Genomic DNA, 24,036 nt, shown 5'->3' with positions numbered 1-24,036 from the left:
GCCCATGTATAGACCACACCTGTCAGAATGTTTAAAAGAACTGTTCAAAGTAAAACAGTGCTCAAATTCATTCAAACTTAGAAAAAGTGTCAGTTTCACTTCCCATCCAGAGAACAGAATAAGGCAGGGATCATTGGTTAGAGTCCTAAGAAGAGGCTTTTGTCTCAGTAGTGAGAAAAAGTTACCCTTCTGACAAATATACTTCTGCTCGCACTAGGAAAGATTAGAGACAAACATCAAATCAATCTAACTATTCCAAGCCATTTAACTGCAATTCAGAAAAGAGCCCAACAATACTTTTAGGGTTATTAAAAATATCTATCATGCGGCTTGATAAAAAGACAATTCTGGCGTTCTATCAGAAACTACCAGGAATGAGGAGGAAGTCAATCAATCTGAAAAAAGAGGAAATTATAAGGCTATTAGAATAAAGTTCTCAGCACTACTATGGCAATGCTCTAGTGCAGAAAGCTGCAGAAAAGACAGGGAGAGAAGATACAACAAAAGTCTGAGTCAAACTCCTAAAAGACCAAAGCTACACTTCCTGGGCTAGTCAGCATGGGAGTAAGAAGACACAGCATTACAGAATGCAGATGAGTGAGACAGCAATAAAGACTACACCAAACAAAACACACTCACAAGTAAATATCAAAGGGGAAGACAGCAACAACAAAAAAGCATGGTGCTTCAAAGAGCCAAATTCATGAGCTTAAAGGAGAAGGAAGAAAAATTGCAAAAAGAATAGCACTAAAATTTTTGAAATTTGCTGACATTGAAGCAGATGCTGAGACTCATAGCCAAACTTTGGGCAGACTGCAGGGAATCTTATGAAAGAAGAGGGAGATAGAAAGATCTGGAGGGGATAGGAGCTCCACAAGGAGAGCAACAGAACCAAAAAATCTGGGCCCAGGAGTCTATTCTGACTTTGATACTCCAACCAAGGACCATTCATAGAGATAACCTAGAATGCCTGCACAGATGTAGCCCATCGCAGCTCAGTCTCCAAGTGGGTTCCATAGTAAAGGGAACAGAGGGTGTATCTGACATGAACTCAGTGGCTGGTTCTTTGATCACCTCCTCCTGAGGGGGCAACAGCCTTACCAGGCCACAGAGGAAGACACTGCAGCTAATCCTGATGAGACCTGATAGGCTAGGGTCAGATGAAAGGGCAGAGAACCTCCCCTATCAGTGGACTGGGGAAGGGATGGGAGGAGAAGAGGGAGGGAGGGCAGGATTGGGAGGGGACAAGGGAGGAGGCTACAGTTGGGATACAAAGCAAATAAATTGTAATAAATAAATGAAATTAAATGCTGGGGAAAAAGTTTAAAAAATTGAAATTTGCTGGTAATCATAATGCCCTAGATAAATGCTCATGAAAATGTTTCAAAGATCAGGAAGGAAAGAAAAACTACCCAGATGTGTTATAATCAAATACTTAAGTGCAATGATAATGATAAAATTTTAAAGAAAATTAAGTAAGTTTAAAATTCAAATTATCTTAAGCAGAAATATTTTAAAGCAGCCAGCCACAAAGAAAATACTTAAAAGCTTAAGTGTATTAAAATGCACCATGTAAGGTAAAACAAAAATAGAAGTGAGAGAAATGTCTTAGTGTTTTGAAATAATGAAAGTCTAAAGAGTACAGAAACAAAACTAGGAGAGTAAATAGTTTTTAAAACTGCCAGCATATAATACAAAAAAAAAATAAAGTAATTCATTGCCACCAGATGTGTGTGAGGGAGGGCAAGGATGTCCTTCAAACACGGGGACAAGGCTAAATGAAGCCCGCAACTACACAAAGGAACACAGACCTCTGGTGGAGCAGCTCTACGGACCCTTTGTGACTCACACTATTTTCAGATCTCTCTAAAAAGATAAAGGATATAGGGTTGAGACGTAGCTCGGTGGGTAGACTGCTAACCTAGAATACAGGAAGCCTTGGGCTCTGTCTTCAGAGCCACACACTGGGTGTGGTGCCATATGCCTCTATCCCCAAAACTTGGGAGGTGGAGGTAGGAGGGTCAGAAACTCAATGTTACCCTTGACTACATGGTAAGTTACAAGCCACCCTGCAAAGTATGAGACCCTGCCTGACTCCAAACAGACCAACATTTATTATTATTATAAATTTATAATAGTTATAATATTTTTAGATAAAATACATGGCATGCTGAAACTAATTTTAAGAAAAACAAACTGAAATGTCTATTCAATCACATAAATTTGATTTTAGAACAAGATATTGCTTAGAGTAAAAAACATGACCATCAGTTTACCCAGTAGGTCTTTGCACAGGGAGGTTAATAATAGATGCTTAAAAAAGATATTACAGCACTGAAAGTAGAGGTTTCCACAGCCTTCACTGATCTCAATGAATCTCACTCAAAAAAGAGAGAGAATAAGGAAGCAACTGCTCACGTATTTCACTTACCACATTCAACAAATTGACCTAATGTACACTTGTACAAAATCTTCCCAACAATAACAGAAAGTACAGTTCATTCAAGTGAATACACAACATGCCCACTGGATCATCACATATACCTGAAAACATAATTCAACAACTTTTAAATATAATTTATTTTTAAGAATTTCATAAGTGTATGATGTGTTTTGCTCATCTTCCCTTGCCTCCAGCTCCAGATTGCCCTTATCTTATCCCTGTTCCAAACTCATGTTCTCTTTGTTTTATATTATAATAGACCAGCAACTCCAGGGTCCACATCACTGAAGAAAACTGAATCCCCTCCCCCTGAAGCCTTCAACTCCAATATCTCCTCAGCTAAAGTTGGAGTCTTGTATCTCCCTCCCCAGGCCATGCAGTAGTATGTACAAGCTTGATCTTGTGCACACAACCACAGTCACTCTGAGTTCCTGAGTGCAGAGGTCCTGTCAAGTCCAGAAAACACTAAGACATTTCTTTCACTTCTATTTTTGTTTTACTATACATGATGCATTTTAATATATTTAAGCTTCTTAAACATTCTCCATCTTTTATGATCTTTCCACCCCATTTTCCTTGATGCTTCTTGAGTCTTATGTATAAGGAATGTGGTATAGATGTTGAATTTAGAGCCAATAAATTAACATGTTTAAACACTTGACATGAAACAAATCATGTTCATAGGCCATGTGAGCTTAGGTTAGGAATAAACAGTGTAACTGAAAATGCTTCAAATATTTGGAAATAAAAGAACTCAGTAGTATCTATATTATGGATCCAGGTAAAAATAAAAGGGAAATTATGTTATTTTTAAAGTGATTAAAAGTAAAGATGGAGATACCACTATGTGTAGGCTGCAGAAATACAACGAGGGAAGTGTATCATGATGCCTATATAAGAAGGGCCCTGTCAGCTGACCTGTACTTGACCTTATAAGACAGGAAAAGGATGCACAAATTAAACCTGACAACTGGAGCTGGGATGATGACTCAGTCAGTAAACACTGAATACAAAGGCCTGACGACCTGAGTTCTGGGTCATCAGCAACCACATGGACAACCTGGATGTGTTCGCCTACTTTTGTAATGCCATGAATGAGGGACATGGTTAGACCAATCCCAAAAGCTTACTGGCCAGCCAGATGAGTCAAGTTAATAAGAAGCAGGTTCAGAGAGAGACACTTACTCTAGAAGATAAGTTAAAGTAGAGAGCAATGGTGGAAGACAATCAATATCTGTCTCTCCACTCTCCACACACACACACACACACACACACACACACACACACACACACTTCTGGTGATGGTCAGATGGCTCAGCAGTTAAGAACATTTGCTGTTCACCCAGAGGAATCAGGTTTCCTTCCCAGGTCTCACATATAGGACTGATACCATCTATAACTCCCCTTTCAAGGAATCTGGTGTCCTCTTCTGACCTTCAAGGGCACCAGGCACACACATAGCACACTCATACATTGATGCATAAAAACATTCAAATGCATAACAATATTTTTTTTAACTTCTAAAACTATTGAATGATAAAATTAGAAGATTGGAGCAGAGAGAAACCATATAGGACATATGAAAATAATGTAAAAAAATCAATAAGACCACAACATAGTAGATTAAAATATAGATATGTGTTCAATATATATCATACAAGTAGGTGTACATATATCTATCCATACTGACCACGGAAAAATGGAGCATGAAATACTGCTATTAGAAAGAAAAGGGTGGCATTAGTTCTGATTCTGTAGATGTTGTTAAGCTGATAAGATGGGAAATTATGAAGGGCTTATGCTAATAGATTCCAAGTTTAAGTGGGAAAATGCATTCAGAGACACAAACTGCCAGCCTCCCAGGAGAGGAATAAATAATTTGCTCAATTCTATCTCTATTTACAGGCTCCATAATTCACAGTTTAAAATATTCACTCAGGGAAAACCCAGGCTAGAGTAGCTTACTGGTTATATATGAGGAAGAAATCATAACAATTCTACACAGAACTTTTTCAGAAATTTTGAAAAGAAAGAATGTTTCCAATAGTAAAGTTATTCTGTAAGGCTGTGTGGTGTCTCACACTCTTAATCATAGCAATGGTGTGTCTGAGTTACGTCTATAGTGACGAATTTAAACCCAGCCTGTCCTACATAAGGAGCGATAGCTCACCAGAGCTACAAATGACACTCTGTCGGAAAGAACAAAAAGCAAGACCAAAGTCATTACATAAAGCTGATACGAAGGCTAATCTTTCCAATTAGATCGTACCTGCAATCAACTAAACCCAAGCATATGGGGACACCTGTAAGGGGTTTTCTATATCAAATTAGTTTGTGAAAGACACACCTAAATTTGGACCACACCTTTTGGTGATAGTATGCAAAAAATGACATGAAAGAAGGAAGCTTTTGCTTTTTGCCTGCTTGCCTTCACTCTCACAGGCAAGTTCATATGTCCTGCAGCTGCCGCATGTCTTCACTGAAATCAAAACCTGTTTCTTCAGGATGCCAATGTACACTGAAGACCAGCAGCTCTCCAGGAATACCCAGGACTCTACCATCAAACTGGGACTACTGAGATTATACAGCTATCTAGTTCTTGGCCTTTCCATCATGAGACAGCCATTGCTGGATGATTCAAAGCACTGCCTGTAATCCATTCTAGTACCCCAATTTTGTATCTATCTATAATTTCTGTTCTTTTAGAGAACCCTGACTAAGAGCCAACAGAATGATAGAATGCCTGAAAAATCTAAATATATATATATATATATATATATTTAAAGAGTAGTAGCTGCCATGAATACAGATGCAGTTTTAAAATAAAATATTAGCAGCCCCAATATAACTCTATATGCACATGGAGTAAATAAAATAATACCCCAATGGGATTTATTTTAGAAGTGCAATGTTGATTTAGCCTGTTAACAGCCTGAATATGCGTCTACATGAGAGAACAACCAAATCTTGTTAATGGCCAAACCTCTGAATAGACATATCCTAGAAGAAGATACATTGACAGCAAATAAGCACCCATTGTTCCTCAAATAAGCAAGAAGCAAGAAGCAATCACTGCAGAAAAGTGATATAGATTTTTGTTCCAATTCTACCTATAATTATAATCACATCATGAGTAAATTGTCTCATTATTCTATACTCCACTTTCTGAAAGTACCCTTAAATTACTTGGCCTGTTGTCTAGGGATATTAAGAAGCAACATAATATTGGAAGATAAACTCTAAAAGACTTGGGGAAATAGGCGTATAAATGGTAACTATTACTTGAGAATGTTTTTATCATCATTGTGGATGTGTTTGTGTGTGCACGCACATGTGTGCACATGCATGGTGTGTGTGTAATGGTACCTATTACTTGAGAATTCTATGTTTTGTTTCTGTGTGTGTATGCTGTATGCACACTTGCGTGGGAGTACAGCCACACACATCCCACAATGCACATGGAGAGCTGGTGAAACAAGCTCAGGTGTTGGTCTTTGTCTTACATCTTGTTTGAGACAGGATCTGTTATTTTCTGATGCACACCACAGGCTAGCCAGCCTTCAGCCTTCAGTTCCCCCTCACTGTAGGTGCTCTGTGATTAAAGGGGAGTGCCACCACATCCAGCTTTACATGGCTTCTGGAGATTCAGAGACAGGTCCTCAGGCTTGCCTGGCAAGTGATTTAACCACTCAGATATCCACCCCCACGCCTGAAAATGTTTTAAATTAGTGCTCTGTACTAAGCCAGCTTTGCCTGAGATGGAACATTATATATTTGCTGCTGTTTTATAAACACATGAGTCTTGCATAGACAAGGGTCCAAAAGAATTTCTTTCGGAGCAAATCTCCCCAATTACTAAAACAGTGCCTGGAGTCAGGAAGGAGGATCACAGGCTACAAAGAAATGCTAACCGTTGCATTTAGAGCGAAGTAGGTCTTTATTAATAACCAAATTATTCTCTACAATTTATTATCTCATTTTACTACATGGTTGAGTTTGTAACTGAATATTCCTCACGGTAAGACACTCAAATCCTGGCCAAGGAAGCAGAGTCTGAGTACTAAAATGTTATTACTTATTTCAGTATACTCAAACTGTAGGAGACATTTCCCTCTATGAAAGAGTAATGCAGTGATAATAACCACAAACAAGGGTCCATTCCCTACTGTATACCAATCATGGCACGAGGCACTTTGCAGTCATATCCAAATCAAAAGCCCTTCAAGGTAAGCACACCCACACTCGTCGGTTTGCGAAGAAGCAATCCTGAGGTTTCAAAGCAGTTTGCCTGCGGCCACTCACTAGACACTGACAATTCCAACTTTCTCTTTCAGGATGCCAAGGCCGTTATTAAAGCCCTAAATGAAATCATATAAAAAAAGAGAGAAAGAGAGAGAGAGATTTGTAAACTGATTTTTTTTTCAGCCCATGAAGAGTGATCTCATAACACTCGCAAATGCTATGATAGGACCAACATCAAATCTGATAAAAGCCAGCCTAATGCTAATCAGGACAGACTAGTCAGAGGAGAGTCCATTAAATTGTCTGGAAGACACTATGCAGTGTTAAACATATACAGTATTAACATAAAGCAAACATGCATTTGACAGAAAAAAGTCACACATTAGGAAGTCATTATTTTCAAAGAAGAAAACACTTTACATTTAGCTATGAAGAAATGTTCTTCCATGATCGTTTTGAGTTGATGTTTTTGTTTTGTGACAGGGCCTCACAAACTCTATATTGACTAAGGAAAACTTTGAACTTCTGACACTCCTGCCCTAACCTCTATATTAGTTATTTTACTATTGCAGTAGTAAAATACCATGACAAAGACAACTAACTTATAAAAGAAGCAGTTTAATTTAGCTTACAGTTCCAGAATGCTGAGAGTCTATAATAGCAGGTCAGAGGCAGCAGGCCCGGGGGAAGGAACAGAGAGAGACACACACACATGTTTATAGCAGAAAGCTATCACTGGAGAAAGGGTGAAGCTTTGAAAACTCGGTGCAAGTCCTCAGGTATGTACTTCCTCCATCACGCCACACACAACTCTAGACCTACCAAAAGCACACATCAACTGTGGACCAAGCGTCCAGATGCCAGAGCCTGTGAAGGAAATTGCTCATCAAACCACAACCTCCCAAATCCTCAGATTGCACATATGTACACAGTTTGGTGTGTAGTGCTGGGTACTGAACCTAAGGATTAATATATATGTATAAATTTGAAACTCTTAAAAAGTTGGCAACACAGTCCTGATGAGACCTGATAGGCTAAGGTCAGATGGAAGGAGAGGAGGACCTCCCCTATCAGTGGACTAGGGGAAAGGCATAGGTGAAGAAGAGGGAGGGAGGGCAGGATTGGGAAGAGAATAGGGAGTGGCATACAAAATGAATAAATTGTATCAAATGAAAAAAATAAATTTTAAAAAAGTTGGCAATAGAAGAAGAAGTTTAAAGCAGGAAACAACCTAGGAACCTGCCACAGAGGGCCTCTGAAAGACTCTGCCCTGCACATCACAGCAGATGCTGAGACTTAACGGTCAACTGTTGGGCAAAGTGCATGGAATCTTATGTAAGAAGTGGAAAATAGTAGGTTATGGAGAGGACAGGAACCCTACAAGGAGAGCAACAGAACCAGAAAATTTGAACACAGGGAACTTCCCAGAGACTCATACTCCAACCAAGGACTATTCATGGAGATAACCTAGAACCCCTGCACAGATGTAGCCCATAGCAGTTCAGTGTCCAAGTGGGTTACATAGTAATGGGAAGAGGAACTGCCTCTGACATAATCTGATTGGCCTGCTCTTTGATCACCTCCCCCTGTGGGGGAAGCAGCCTTACCAGGCCACAGTAGATGACAATGCAGCCACTCCTGATGTGATCTGATAGACTAAGATGAGAAGGAAGGAGAGTAGGACCTCCTCTATCAGTGGACTTGGGGAGGGGCATGCATGAAGAAGGGGGAGGGAGGGTGGGATCGAGAGGGGAGGAGGGAGGGGCTTATGGGGGGATACAAAGTGAATAAAGTGTAAATAATAATAATAATAAAGTTGTCAACAAGTCCAAGAAACTCTATCCTTCCAAAAATGTCACAAAATTTTAGAAAACCATTGGAGGTTCTGAGTTTTAGAGATTATAAGAACATGAGAAAGTTCCCAGAGGACATATTTTAAGGAATTTTGACTAAAATACCTATACTGAGCCAGCAAGATGGGTCAGGGGGTAAAAGAGTATGTTCACAAGCCTGAAAACCCTAGTTATAGCCTCACTACTGATACAATAGAACTAACTCCTATAAAGTGCTCGCTGGCCTTCACAGGCATGTCATAGCATGCACACACATGCAGATACCCTGTGTGCACACACATATGTACACACACACATAAATGCCATAAAAATTTTAAACTGTTTACTATCATAATGCCATAGATTTACTTAATTGCTTTCAAACTTTGTAAATTTGAAAACACTGAAGTTCTTCAGTGCAAATACTTGGAAGCATCTATTCTTCACTGAGAATTCGCATGCACACGGAAGCAGATTGAGGGCCTCTTGCGACCAGCAGGCGGAGGGGTGTGGTTATGCCAAGCTTGTCCAGGCTCGTCTTCTACATTCCTTTCCGGATTACAGACCTTGACTGCTCAGTCCTTTCCTAGTTTTGTCGTGTCCAGTTCCTGCTTTATTTCTCTCACACACTTGAATAGAAAGAACTGAGTGGAGGAGAACACAGCAGCCAATTACAAGAAGAACAAACAATAGATGTGGTCAGAATTTGCACGCCGTTTGAGGAATTAATGTTTAATGATGTCAGAAATACCTTAAAATTCAGAGGGAAAGGAGGGGTTACGGGAGAGGAGGAGAAAAGAGGAGAGAAGGGAGAGATTCAAAGCAACCAAGACAAACATGACAAAAAGTTACAAAGTGCGATAATAATTTCTTCTAAAGCGTGATAGTTTCAAAACTGAATCAGTGTAGGGGGCAACTACACATTAATAAACTTAAAACTAGTTATGACTCCATTTCACTTATATAGATGGAGCCAAAATTCATCAAAGTAGTACTAATTTATTAGCTAATTAAATTCAAAACTGGTTTGAAATAATACTACAAAAATAGTATTAAAATTAAACGATCCAGTGGCATTTGCTGGAGATGGCAACAGTAGCTCTACGTTAGAAAGTCTGTCAAAGCAAATGACCTCATTAATTCAATAGACACAGTGACAGCATCTGATAGAGTTCAAATACATTAGAAGTTCAGAGCAAACCAGGAGTGCCCTTGGCATTGCTTAACTTTAAAAGGTCGCCTAACAAAAATCTTGCATGGAATATCACACTTAGAGTGAGCCTCAGCTGAGCTACTACTGACATCAAAACAAACGTAGACATCCATTATCTAGCTAATGATCCAGATGGTTCTATAAGCATAATCACTGCACTTAGACAAGAAAAAAAAGGGATATTACAAGTCACAATAAGATGAGAATAGACAAAACGTTCATTGTGCAGGAGCAGGAGCATCTGCACAGAGTAATCAATGTTAGAGAGAACCCATGAGGGAGTAGGGCACCGCTCTCCAATGGACAAGAAAACATGAAAATCACAGTTCAATCAACTCAAAACTGATGAGGCCACAATATATGTGACATGCAAATTGTATAGAAATTCTTTTAATAAAACAACCACATGCTTTATAAGTACAAATTTGTATGTACTCAAATATATGAACACCTTTGTACTTAAAGTCTCCTTGATTCTCTTGAATGAAAAAAAAAAAAAAACGTTTTTGGAAATTTTGATTAAAACCAAAGTAATCAGTAATCATCTGACAAAAGGCATTGGAAGCAATATGTGTGTGTGTGTGTGTGTGTGTGTGTGTATGGGTATTTCCTGTGAGTTTCATACAGATAAAGGAACATTGCTTATAAAGCAAGTTATTGTGAACATTATGTTTTGAGCAATGTTGTCTCAAACTATGTCAAGTAAAATAACAAAAATAGAAAGGATTCAAAAAAAATAAGCTCATTTATAAAGTATCTATGTCTTTAAGAGTAATCTCTGCTGACTTTTATTAACATGACAAATTTATTTTAAAAGTCATACCGGCTGGGCAGTGGTGGCACATGCCTTTAATCCCAGCACATGGGTGGCAAAGGCAGGCAGGTCTCTGAGAGAAAGATCCAGGGCATCCAGAGCTACACAGAAAAGCCCTGTTTTCGGGAAAAAATAAAATAAAATCTGAGAGGGAAAATTTCTCACCTGGCATCAAATCAAACATTGTAAGATATCCACATGCTACAAAAGCAAGAAAGGGCAATATGATTCAGTAGAAAGAGAAGGGAAGCCTGGGATAATAAATAAAGGATTTTCTGCACAGGGTTTGGGGCCTGAGTTTGAATCCCCAGAACTCACATAAAAGGCAGAGGTGGCAACACAGGTTTGTAAGCCCAGCATTTCCACAGCAAGATGGAGGCAGAGGAAGAATGAATTTCTGACTGCTCCAGGGCCAGCAGCCGGGACACAAAGGACAACAGGAAGAGACCCTGTCCAGGCAAGGTTCAAGGTGAGTGGAAATCCTTCCATGAACACGCTGTAACACATATGCATGCACTCGTGCGTGCGCATGAACACACATACACACACACACAGAGAGAGAGAGAGAGAGAGAGATAATTTTTAAAAGAAAAGAGGAAATGTCTCAAGAGCAAATAAGCGTATACTTGAATATTATAAAATATAAAGTTTGCCTTGAAGGAAAACTGGTCCATTTTCTATAGGAAAATACACCCAGATCTCTAATATACATCAGAATTGAAAGTACACAAACTGAGAATTCAAGTTGGAAAGATACAACTCACAACCTAGTTTAAAAAAAGTTAAATTCTTTGGTTTCCTAGGGATAGAAAATTATGCCCTGTGGGTTTCATTTTCATGATTAGAATTGGATATACTGGAGACAGTTTAGACACAAGTAATCTATGACATGAAGACCAAAAAATAAGGGGGGGTTCTTTTTATAGTCTAAAACTGACCGGGAGTGTGTTTGTCAGTGTTGCATGTGGGAACAGTCACCAAAGAATAAATACATATTTAAGGGTTATTAGGTTGGCTTACATGGCAGGTCCTAGGTAGTTCACCAATGGCTGCCTGCTCTCTGGAAAGGCTAAGAACCCCATAGCCACTCAGTGCAGATGTAACTAAGTCTGTGCCCAATGTAGGAGCCTCAGCAGTCCCCACCTGCCACTGAGGTCTGGAAGCTTCCTGGAGAACCACTGGTTTTCTGTCCTCAGTGGAAGGCCCAAAGAAGCTCATTCTTAAGGCAGTAAAGAGCATAACAGAGCAGGCGTGCTCACCATTAAATTTTTTTTAACCTAGGTTGTATTGATTGATTATGTTTTTATTTTAATTTTAACTTTTATACTAATTACAGTTTATTCACTTTGTATCCCAGCCCCTCCCTCATTCTCTCCTAATCCCACTCTCCCTCCCTCTTCTCCTCCCATGCCCCTCTCCAAGTCCAGTGATAAGGGAGGTCCTCCTCCCCTTCCATCTGACCCTAGGCTATATCAGGTCTCATTAGGACTGGCTGCACTGTCTTCTTCTGTGGCCTGGCTAGGCTGCTCCCCGATCAAGGGGAGGTGATCAAAGAGCCAGCCACTGAGTTCATGTCAGAGACAGTCCCTGTTCCCCTTACTAGGGAACCCATTTGGAGACTGAGCCGCCATGGGCTATGCTATGTCTGTGCAGGGGTTCTAGGTTGTCACTGTTAGATTTCTGAGGCAGGGGCAAGAGATAAAAGCCAGAAAAGAGGCAGGAGCCTGACCTTCAACAGATGGGAACTGCAAGGAGCAGCTGTGGGAAACTGAGGGGTCTGTCAGGGGTTGGGAGAAAGCTGATTGTGACCCTTCAAAGGGGAAAAGTGAGGAACTTGTCTATGAGAAAATTTTTGCAGTCTAGGGGCCTACATGTGGGTCTGCAGTCTCTCCTTCCTAAAATTGTTTGGCCAAGGCAACACAGACAAACACAGGAGACAGAGTGGCTGTACAGATACTCCTTTCTGTGCTGGCCCATAAGAGTAAGGTTATCTGTAACATTATAGGAATCCTGTTTCACCACGAAGACACTCTATCCCTCACCAGCAAAAAGCAAAAGTTGGCAATTAAAAAGTACTATTTTTTAATAGGACCTCTTGGGGCTAGCAAGATAAATTTATGAAAAAATACCCAGCACCAAATGTGACAACCTGAGTCCAATCCCCATTATCTACATGGTAGAAGGAGAAAACTAATACCTAAAGCCATCTTCTCACCTCAACACGTGTGCCACGGAAAACATGTGCTCACAAACAAGCAAACAAATGGGTAAACAAATGTAATAAATGAATACCTAGAATTAAACAAAGGAAGTTAAATGAGTACCAGGAAATAAACACCACTTATGGAAGATAAATTAGATGTATACACACAAAGAGTTCTGGAAACAATGGTGCTGCAATTAAAACTGAAGAAAGTTAATGACATATGCAAAATGTCATTTGAAATGACATACAGAAACTAGATGGTGTTCACAAGAATGCACACATATTTAAGAGCATACAAAAAGAATAGAGAACAGAATGGCATATTTCAATAACTAAACAAACACAAAGTGAGCTGCCTGTGTACATAGAATTTTCCTTCAGCATCTGTATTAGTTAACACTCATTGTTGTAACAAAATGCCCGACAAATGCAACTTGATGAGAGAGTTTATTTTGTAACACAGTTTGAGATGCAGTCCATTACAGTAGACTGCATCCACAGTCAGAAACAGAGAGAGAGATGAACACTGAAGCTTAGTTATCCTTTTCCTTCTTATTCAGTCCAGGATCCTAGCTCATTGGATGGTGCAATCACATTTAATCCTTTCACTTCAGTTAGTTCAGTCTAGAAACTTCCTCACAGATATGCCCCGAGGTTTGTGTCCTAGGTGATTCTAGATACCATCAAGTTGACAATCAGTGTCATCCGTTACAGTGCCTTAGCAAAACTGAATCCTAGACCTTTCATAGAACCCAAAACCCATGTAGGTCCAAGTCTCTTACATGGCCTTGTGTAGCATAACATTGTCATAGAAACTGTACATGCTCTTCTGTACTTTAAATCATCTTTAGATACCTATTATTCCCAATAAAATGTAAATGCTTTATGAATAGTCATGATGGTGTATTACTAAGGGAATAGTGGACATGAGGATGACTATTTCAAGAAAAGACTATATGGAGAGGGAGCTATATATGTGCATGAGGAGGAGGTGAACAAACCAAAGGACACCAAATTCTGTGACCGAATCTTCTTTATCTGTCAGTATAAACATAGATGTTTAGAGGGCAGTTTTATATCATGTCCACTTGGCAAAACTACTACAGTGAGTTCCTTCTAGAGTCTAAGACATCCCAGCCAAAAGCGGGGGTTAGCAATATTAAAGAACATAAAGAGCTCCAAATTTGAAGTCATTTTTGTAATGCTAGAGCTACTTATAATTCTATAAAATATTTGATCTAAAATTATTATTGTACTCAAATTAAAATTTATAATACTAAGTCTTGATTACTAAACCCTGTAATAAAATCAACATGTTGAAATATAAAAAAAAAGACTCATGTCTCCAAATAAAAGGTATGTGCATGTGAAAAAAAAAGAACATTTATAAAGTGAAAATGTGGCAGAATCTCACCACTTGTGGGACTCTGACGTTAAAAGGTCGAAGTCTGGCTTTTCTGGTTAGCTCTGAGCTAGGTCTAAGGCAACAGACTCCCTTTCTCAGTGGGGTGCCCTCTCTGAAGCCTAAAAACCTCTATGGAGCCTCATATAGCCCTCAGGGAAGATTACAAGTTGGACTCTCTCCTGATAAGAAAAACTGTTTAAGCAAGCACCTGGGGATTCCTGGAGATACCCACCCCTTTGCTAATAAGATATCTTAGTGTCTTGTTTTTAAATCAATGACCTTTAACTGTACTTGGAGATTTTCCCTCACCCATATGATAATTAAGTATTATGTTCTCCTTCTTGTGATAGGACCATGTTATTATATGTAAATGAGATACTGAACCACTATATGTAAATCAAGCATCCCTAGAACGTCTAGCCCCAGCAAATCAAACACCTTCATCCTCAAAACCCACTACCCAAGGTTTATAAATCCCCAAGTTCACATGAAGTAAAGGTGCTGCATGATAGCATCAGCTTTCCACCATGGCCACCTGAGATTTGTCATTTATTCTGGGGAAGAAAGGGCTCACCTCCTTTCTGGAGATTTGAGCTGGACTCCTGGTGCTTGGCTGTTGACCAAGGTGGCTGTAGCCTGCCTGACCTCCATGAGCTGGGTGCTGACCTCCAGTGAAGCACCAGCCAGGCCTGAACCCACCTTCTGGCCTACTCTCCCTGAGTCTTGCCTGTATTTTGGCTGCAAGGAGACCAGGCACAGGCTTTCATCTGCACCTCTGCCATTAATACAGCGGCTTAGCCAAAGGCCTTTAACACTTGAGTATCATCACAGGCAGTGCTGTCTGATACTGACAGTGTCATTTAAAAGAGCTAACTGTAACATCCAGTGGAAAACTCATTTCCACCTCCCCCAGTGAGACTGGGAGCCTTGCCTAGTGCACAGGCCTCATCCTAAAGTGCTCTAGCCATTCATGAGAGACCCAGGACCTTTAATCTCTTCCCATATGGAAGCCTGGACCTCTTGTGTGGAATTCAGCCTCAGCAGAACCTAACAGCTCCTGTGCCACGCCCAGCAGCAGCTGAGTGGGCGAACGTCAAATGACAGCTGAGTCTCAAGGACTATTCAGCCCTCCCCCACCACCACCAGACCACCATCCAATGAAGAACTAGCACCCAGGCTACTGCCAGGTGGAGAAGGACAATCACCCTAAAGAGTGGGTATGGCCACTCTTTCTAAATGTAATGAGTGTGATGTGTATTTATATTCTCCTTCTTGATATAATAACCTTCCTGATGACCATCATAGAATATGGTTATTAATGTACATTCTAACATTTGTCAACACAAAACACAACTGTCACACAAAAAGAAATAAGAATTATTATAGGAGCCAAATCTGAGTGACCATGACCCAGGAAACATGGCAAGGTTACCCCAGGTCCATTTTGCCAACATGGAAGCATGCTTCATAGAGTTTTAGAGTAGCAGAAAGAAGAAAGTCATAAATACAAAGCATTTTAAAAACACATTTGTGGAAACATTAGGTAGGTGAGTGTCTTAGTCTCTGTTCCATTGACATCATAACTAAAGCAACTCTTATAAAAGGAAGCATTTAACTGGGGATATGGTTAGTGTCAGAGGTTTAGTCCATTTTTCTCATGGCAAGGAGCATGGCAGCACAGGTGGTACTGAAGGAGTGGCTGAGAGCTACATCCTGACCTTCAAGCAGAGGGAGTGAGAGGAAGAGAGAGACAGAGAATGAATTGGGCCTGGCAAGGGCTTTTGAATGACACACTTCCTCCAACAAGGAGGTGACTAAGCATTCAATTATATGAGTCTATGGGGGATTACCCATAGACTCCATAGACTCCATACCCATAGACTTCCACACCAACATGAGTACACAGGGAAATCTCTCCCACCTGTCTTAGACATCTCATGTCATTCTTTACTCTTAGTTTGTGGAAGCTAGGGGTCTGCTAAGTTCATAGACACCAGAAGGTTTTTCATTTTTTTCTTTTCCTATTAGTCATAGGATGTTTGGTTCAGCACAGAGGTGAGCAAGGAATGGCTATTTGTAGGGCTAAAACTAACCCAAGATAAGGTATAACTGGGCTCTGGACCTGCATCATTCTGACATCTCCACATCACTACAGTCATTACCAACCAGCCAGTCTGAGCAGATACTTCTTTCTCTTTCCAGGAGTTCATACTCACTTACTTAACTTCTATTTTTGCAGCAATGGTCCTTGAGCCAGAGGCTTTGCACATGCTCAGCAAGCTCTCTACCAGTGAGCCACACCCCAGAGCTGCACAGTGTAATAAACACTGTTATTCAATGAGCTATCCCTCCACCACATACCCACCATGTCCTTAGAGAGTCTAAGCCAGTTTCTCTTAGTTGGGTACAGCAACTGTTAGAAGGTCACTTTGCATGCAAAATACACAGCCATGCCTTTCTCACAACATAGAAGCCTAAATAATTTCCCTATGCTGAAAACACTAACTTGGCAGTTCCAAACCACTCATCCTTCAGTTCCATTCTGGGTCTCCTCCACTCTCCAGATTCATAAGTATACTTTTCAGAGACTCTCCCGCAAAGTTGCTTCTCCCTAAAGTGGGAAAGTTAGGAGATAAAAGGGCCAACTTACAAGAAGACAAGAACAAAGCACCGTGTCACAGAGCCAAGCAGAATCCTGCCTTCACCCTGCAGGTGAAGATTAACAGGCAGAATTTCAAAAGCAGCATATGGATGAGTTGGATGTCCGTGACTTTATGATTTTTCTAGAGGCTATCTTTGGAAATGACAAGCAGGTTCTATTGCCAGGAGAGGATGTGCTTGCCAAAACTGAAACAAAATAAGAGTAAAATATTTCCACACCTATCTCTCCCTATGAGGGGTGGGCATGCTTAGCATATCCTCCTTCCAAAACCTGGGATGACTCCAGAAAACAAATGAGCAGAGCTCCCCATGCCCACCCCCACATGCCTACCAGAAAGCTTATCACACAATCCCATGCCTACACCTGCCTCTATTAGAGGGTCATTTTTCTACTTTAAAGGAGTTAGAGGGATGGCTGAGTAGGTAATGTGACTGCCTTTGTAAGTGTGAGGAGGTGATAGTTTAAACTCAGCCCAGGAGGTAATGCACACTCAAAGCACAGCAATGGTGAGGTACAAGGCAGACAAGATGGCGCCTGAAGGACCTACTTGGTGAAGTCCTAGGCTAATAAAAGAAGGGGCTCAAAAAACGGATGAAAGGTTCCTAAGATGCCACACCAGAGGTTGTCCTCTGACCTCACAAGCAGTTACACATTTTTACATGCCCCTGCACACGTGTGTTCAAATACACACACATACACATTCAGACACACTGAAGGGGACACCTGCTCGCACATGCTCAGATTCACACATATAAACACAACTAAAAATAAATCTTTAAGTTATGTGCTGTTTTATGACAAATAGAGCTCATGTAGAAATCAATAGACATATAGCAAAAGGTTAAATTGTATCTTTAAACAGATGAAAGTTCCCCATGCCCTTACAAGAAGGAACAAACAGCAACTTTCAATGTTATGCTCATAAGCTTGTTTCCCTTGTATGCTGCATGAAATCCATGAAATCAATTTCTATTTGGTCTAGTCAAATAGAAATCCTACGCTGGTTCTTCATTTATGTTCTATATTCGCACAGATAGTGTGTGTGTGTGTGTGTGTGTGTGTGTGTGTGAGTGCACACACATTCTTTTTTGAGAAAGGGTTTCATGTTTCCCAGGCTGTCCTCACATTCACTGTACAGCTGATGAACATGAACATGAATTGCTCTACCACCTCCTGAGTGCTGAGTTTACAGCTATGTGCCACTAAGCACATCTATTCATTCATGCTCTATGTAGACATTTCTGTAGCTCTACTGTACAATCCTTATCCTTAGATTTGACCTAGCTGGAAGCCGCTATAACTCACAATACTTTTTGTGCAGGAGATTACAGAATATAACGGAGGCCAAGTCTCCTTTCTAAGCATTACTTTATTAAGGAAAAGATAAGAGTATGAGATAATTATATGAAACAGTCATTTTCCTTCACTTCAAAAAGTATTCATACACACACACTAAAGATTCCCACTCAGGGTGGTGGTGGTACATGCCTTTATTCCCAGCTCTTGGGAGGCAGAGGCAGGCAGATCGCTAAGTTTGAGGTCAGCTTGAGCTAAGAGTGAGTTCCAGGACAGCTACACAGAAAAACTCTGCCAATAATAAATTGATAGATAAATAAATAGATGAATGATGAATAAATAATAAATAATGAAAAGACTCCCATTCAGTACAAAGAAATGAATATTATCATCAGACCATAAAGTACTTTCTTGTTTTGTTTTCACTACATTTATTCCTTTGTTTGTGAGAAGGCATGCACATAGTACAGTATGTGTGTATGTGTGCATGTGTGTGTAGGTCAACTTTGATAGTTGGGTTGTGTTTTCATTCTACTGTGTGGATTGTGGGATTGAACTCAGGTCTTGGCAGCAAATGATTTTAACCACTGAATCATCTCATCAGCCCTCACAACTGTTTTTAAAAATGTCCTTTAGAGTTGGATCTAAAACAAGATCTAAACTCCCACAAATGTTTTTAAAATATTTGTATTAGCATATGTTAATTGTAATTAATAATGGGCTTCATTATTACATTACCAATCGTGAATATGTGTATGTATGTGTTATGAGCATGGTCAATCCCTTTACCCTCTCTTCCTCCCCTCTCACTTCTTCTTATCCTTCTTCCAAACAATTCTCCTTCTACACTCACGTGGATTTTTTGTTTTTTTGTTTGTTTGTTTGTGTATTTCTGGAGGGGGCCGGTGACCCACTGACTTCCACTTCCGCTCAACCTCAGACTTTCCTGTAGTGTGCTTATCATAAAGTGTTCTCAGCATTTGAGGCAGCTTAAGTTTGAAAATTGCTCCTGAGTAGTCCCAAAAGTGGTGCTTTTTAAATTTTTAGTATGAATCTTCAAGGAGAGATATGTAGGTAAACAAATTTGGCAGTTTGCTGAAGGTTGAGGAAGGCCACACTCGCCTAAGGAACTCCTGATAGTTAATGGCTGTAAGGAGAAGGGGAGACATTTTCTTAGCTGTGCACCCATTGAAGATGTTCATGCAACTGTCAGTCATCTGTTGTTCATGGCCCTGTAAGAGCCCATAATGAAACTCATGGAACCAAAAAAAAAAAATGACATGAAAGTTGAAGGGGACTAATTAGGAAAGAGATCAACAGAAGTGAGAGGAAGTGAAAGAGGCTAACAGGGGGTGGAAAAGATAAAAATACACTATATACACGAATGAGAATGTCATGATGAAATCCTCCTCATGTAGAAGGAATGTGTGCTAATTACAAAGTTTAAAATAATCAAAATAATTGCTTGCAGGATTTAGAAGTAGATCTACATCCAACTCCAAAAGATGGAGTCCCTGGTCATTTCATTTGGGAATAGTATTTCTCTTAATCCTCATATCCAAAAGCAAAACAAAAATGAACTCAGGTTGGCTTAGCAATACTACCTGGGAAGAGACTAGCTAGGTGGTCCCCAAAGCAAATAAGGAAGAGCTGTTTAAACAGTGGGAACCACAAGAGAAGAAATGGATAATGACAACAGTTAATTACTTTCGTACTGCTTGTATCTCAGTTTGAGGTGTATCTACAAGCCATAACAAAAATGTATATAAAATTAAAAAGAAAATAAGGAAGGAGAAATTATTTCCATTAGACAAGGTTCAAGTCACATTTCATGCATGTTGTTGTATGAATAAAATAATTGATGAGTGATATTTTTATCTTTCCAGTGCATTGAAAATATGTACTTTCCCACAGTGGGAAACAAACTAATTGGTTCAATTTTTCTTTAATCAATCAAAAAAGGGAGAAAAAACACAAATGGCCAGGAGAACCTAGAAGAGAAACCAGTGACTCAAGTAGGGTGTGTACACATCACTCCAGAAGGCTTGATGGGTACCTAAAAGACAAGGGGATCGAGGCTCTGGTCTCCCCTTGGTTCTGCCACCAGCTGATTGTGAAGTCATTCAGCTTCTAGTTGGGGTTAGAAGCTCTTGATGTCTGGATTTGCATTTGTAGTGTGCTATCACCATCCCCAAGGATACTGAGAAGAACAGAATGCGTAATGACTTAGATTAATAACATAATAAATTACTGTGGCTGGAGAGTTTGCTTAGCAGTTAAAGTACCTGCTACTCTAGCAGAGGACCAGAGTCTGGTTACCAATATCCACATTGGGTAGCTTCCAACAACCTGTAACTTTAGTTCTAGGGGCTCTGACACTTTTTTCTGTCCTCTAAGTACACCTCTACATACATGGTGCACATGCATATCCTCAAACATTCATGAATAAATAAATAGATAGACAGATAGGTAGGTGATAGGTGATAGATAGATAGATAGATAGATAGATATTTTTAAATAAAAGGTATAAAAATTAAGATAACAAATTCTACATGGGCATTGCTATAAAATAAATATAGCAATTGTCGCTCTCATGATGGGAATTATGAATGTAAAACCACAGGCATTTGTTCATCATACTGCAGTACACTGTACATGTGCCACAAACCACTTGATGTCCTTAAAGCAGCTCATTTAGGGCAAATGAGTGTAAGAACACATAGGAAAGCTCCTCTACGTGTGTGTGTGTGTGTGTGTGTGTGTGTACACATACCCGCATTTGTGCAAAAAGAGACCAGAGGTTGATGTTGGTGTTGTTCTCCATTATGCTTTGACTTTTTTTCTTTATATTTTTATTAATTACAGTTGATTCACTTTGTATCCCCCCTGTACCTCCTTTTCTCCTCCCTTCCCAATTTTACCCTCCCTCTCTCTTCTCCACTATGCCCCTCCCCCAGTTATAGGGGAGGTCCCCCTCTCCTTCCTTCTGATCCTAGTCTATCAGATCTCATCAGGAGTGGCTGCATTGTCTTCCTCTGTGGCTTGGTAAGGCTGCTCCCCCATCAGAGGGAGGTGATCAAAGAGCAGGCCCATCAGTTCATATCAGAGACAGTCCCTGTTCCAACTACTATGGAACCCACTTGGACCCTGAACTGCCATGGGCTACATCTGTGCAGGGGTTCTAGGTTATCTCCATGAATGGTCCTTGGTTGGAGTATCAGTCTCAGAAAAAAGCCCTGTGCCCTGATTTTTTGGTTCTGTTGCTCTCCTTGTGGATTTCCTGTCCTCTCCAGGTCTTACTATTTCCCACTTCTTTCATAGGATTCCCTGCCCTCTGCCCAAAGTTTGGCTAAAAGTTTCAGCATCTGCTTTGATACCCTGCAGGGGAGAGTCTTTCAGAGTCCCTCTGTGGTAGGCTTCTGTCCTGTTCCCTGTTTCAGAAAACTCCCTCACTAAACCTGCAGAGGACTAATTTCTGTAGACTGTCTGTCCAATGAGCCCCAGAGATCTGCCTATCTCTGTCTCCCTGGCACTGGGGTTTCATACATGTAGCCCCATATCTTATTTTTAGTTCATGCTAGGGATTTAAGATTAAGTCTTCAATGCTTGCACCATCAGTACTTTATGGGCCTGGAGATATCTATTCTTGTTTTCCAACGTAATATTTGTAATAATTATTTGGGAATTTCACATCATGCACCCTGATCATCTCACTCACTTAACAATTTTTCCAGGTCCTTCCCTGACCTTTGTGCCCCTCCCCCCCATAGAAGAAGGCAAAGAAAAAGAAGAAGGAGAAGAAGGAGGAAGAGGAGAAGGAGGAGGAGAAGTGAATATATGTTGCCCATATGCTCACTGATGCATGGCCAAACTCGATTCTTAAAGGTAGCCGTAAGATCTCTTCTGTTGCACCTTTTAGTGTTATGATCAACTTTCTCTCCTCAGCTTCTCACCTGTGGAACTAAAACAGTGTACTTCTGTCTTCTAAGCTCACATTCATTCTTTTCACAGTCCCTATCTCTTTGTTTTCATGTTCTACATTCTTTTATTTGTTTGTTTGTTGAAGGGTCTCATGTTTGCCTGGAACCCGCTATGTAGTCCAAATGCCCTTAAACTTCTGATATTCACATCTGCGAAATGTACATTTTATGTGTAAACTGTCTATGCTATTTGGGCTCACTAAGGATATGCCTGTGAAGCAAGGCTGCTGTTTCTCATTTCACACCCAAATGTTTGTTTCAAAGTGATGTGATGCCCAAGCTCCCCTTGTCTTTTCAGAGGGTAAACTATTCCCAACAAAATTTACTACTGTTAATTCTATAATATACAAACACCTACGATGGGGAAGAAGGGCCAGAAGGTCACTCATGGGAAATTCAGCCATAGTGAACTCAATTGGGAATAGCATCTGAGGAATCAGCTTCCCTAGTTGATTTCTACTGAATGTTTTGAGTGCCCAGTTTGAATCATTTGTTCTCTCCGTCTATCTCTTAAAATTTGTTCTTCTACGTTGGCTTGCTATATACTTAATAAACTTGTTCATTCAAAACTAAAAGCTTGCTAATATAAGACTATTCTCTAAACTATACATTACCCTCTGGGTTCCGGATGCCACCACTGCTTACTTAGCTTTATCATCATTTACCTACCACTCCATAATACAGACTTCATGGGAGACACAGTCGGCATTAAATTCTTTGTAACCTGAGTCATTAAAGTTAGTAGGACAGAAAATGAATTCCAAAGAACTGAAAAGTGTAACGGAAGTAATTTAAATAATATTTGGAATATATCTCCAAGTTTTAAAGAGGGTGGCTCGTTGCATATTTCTGTGGCTATGAGGGAATGTCCAAATCTGAGTAATTTAAAAGAATAAACACTTATTTCTTGCAATTATGGTGGCTGACAACTCAGAGGTTGTAGCTACTCATCTGACACTGGTCTTCTTTTTTTTCATTATTTTTTTATTTTTAATTATACTTTATTTACTTTGTATCCCCCATCTAGTTCCTTCCCTCCTTCCCTCCCAATTCCTCCCTTCTTCCCCGTTCTTCACACACTCCCCTCCCCAATTCCACTGGTAGGGGAGGGTTTCTTTTTTTTCCTTCTGATCCTAGCCTGTTAGGTCTCATCAGGAGTGGTTGCATTGTCTTCCTCTGTGGCCTGGTAAGGCTGCTCCCCCCTCAGGGGGGGAGATCAACGAGCAGGCCAATCAGTTCATGTCAGAAGCAGTGCCTGTTCTCATTAGGCAAAGAGGATGGACACCAGAAGAAGAAGAAAACAGGAAACAAGTTAGGACCCTCCCACAGAGGGCCTCTGAAAGGATCTGCCCTGCAGACTATCAAAGCAGATGTTGAGACTTATGGCCAAACTTGGGGCAGAAGGCAAGGAATCTTATGAAAGAAGTAGGAAATAATAGTAAGAGCTGGAGAGGACAAGGAGAGCAACAGAACCAAAAAATTTGAGCACAGGGGTCTTTCCTGAGACTCATACTCCAACCAAGGACCATTCATGGAGATAACCTAGAACCCCTGCAGAGATGTAGCCCATGGCAGTTCAGTGACACTGGTTTTCTTGCTGCATTTTCCCACAATGCAAGACAAAGCAGCAGCATGTTTGGTGGCAAGTCCATGAGTCAAGAGATAGAGGAGGTGAGGTTATGCATTTTCCTGGAACCTGCGATAAAGGCACCAGTTTGTTCACAAGCCCAGAGCCCTGGTGACCTAATCAACTTCTCAAGCTCCCACCAGTCAGGGTCCCTTCAGTGTCAAGTCGCCAACCCAGGAGTCTGTGGGAATGAACTCAAACCAAAGAAGAAAGGCACAGAAAACAGGAGCATCCTTAGACTAGAAAGAAGATCTGATGAGTTCCTATCACACTGCTAATTAGCTAAGCACACTGAGAAAATTCCTCCTGATCCCCT

Source organism: Meriones unguiculatus, chromosome 18, assembly GCF_030254825.1.
Source record: "Meriones unguiculatus strain TT.TT164.6M chromosome 18, Bangor_MerUng_6.1, whole genome shotgun sequence".
Taxonomy (NCBI): Eukaryota; Metazoa; Chordata; class Mammalia; order Rodentia; family Muridae; genus Meriones; species Meriones unguiculatus.
This window is presented reverse-complemented; position numbering follows the sequence as displayed.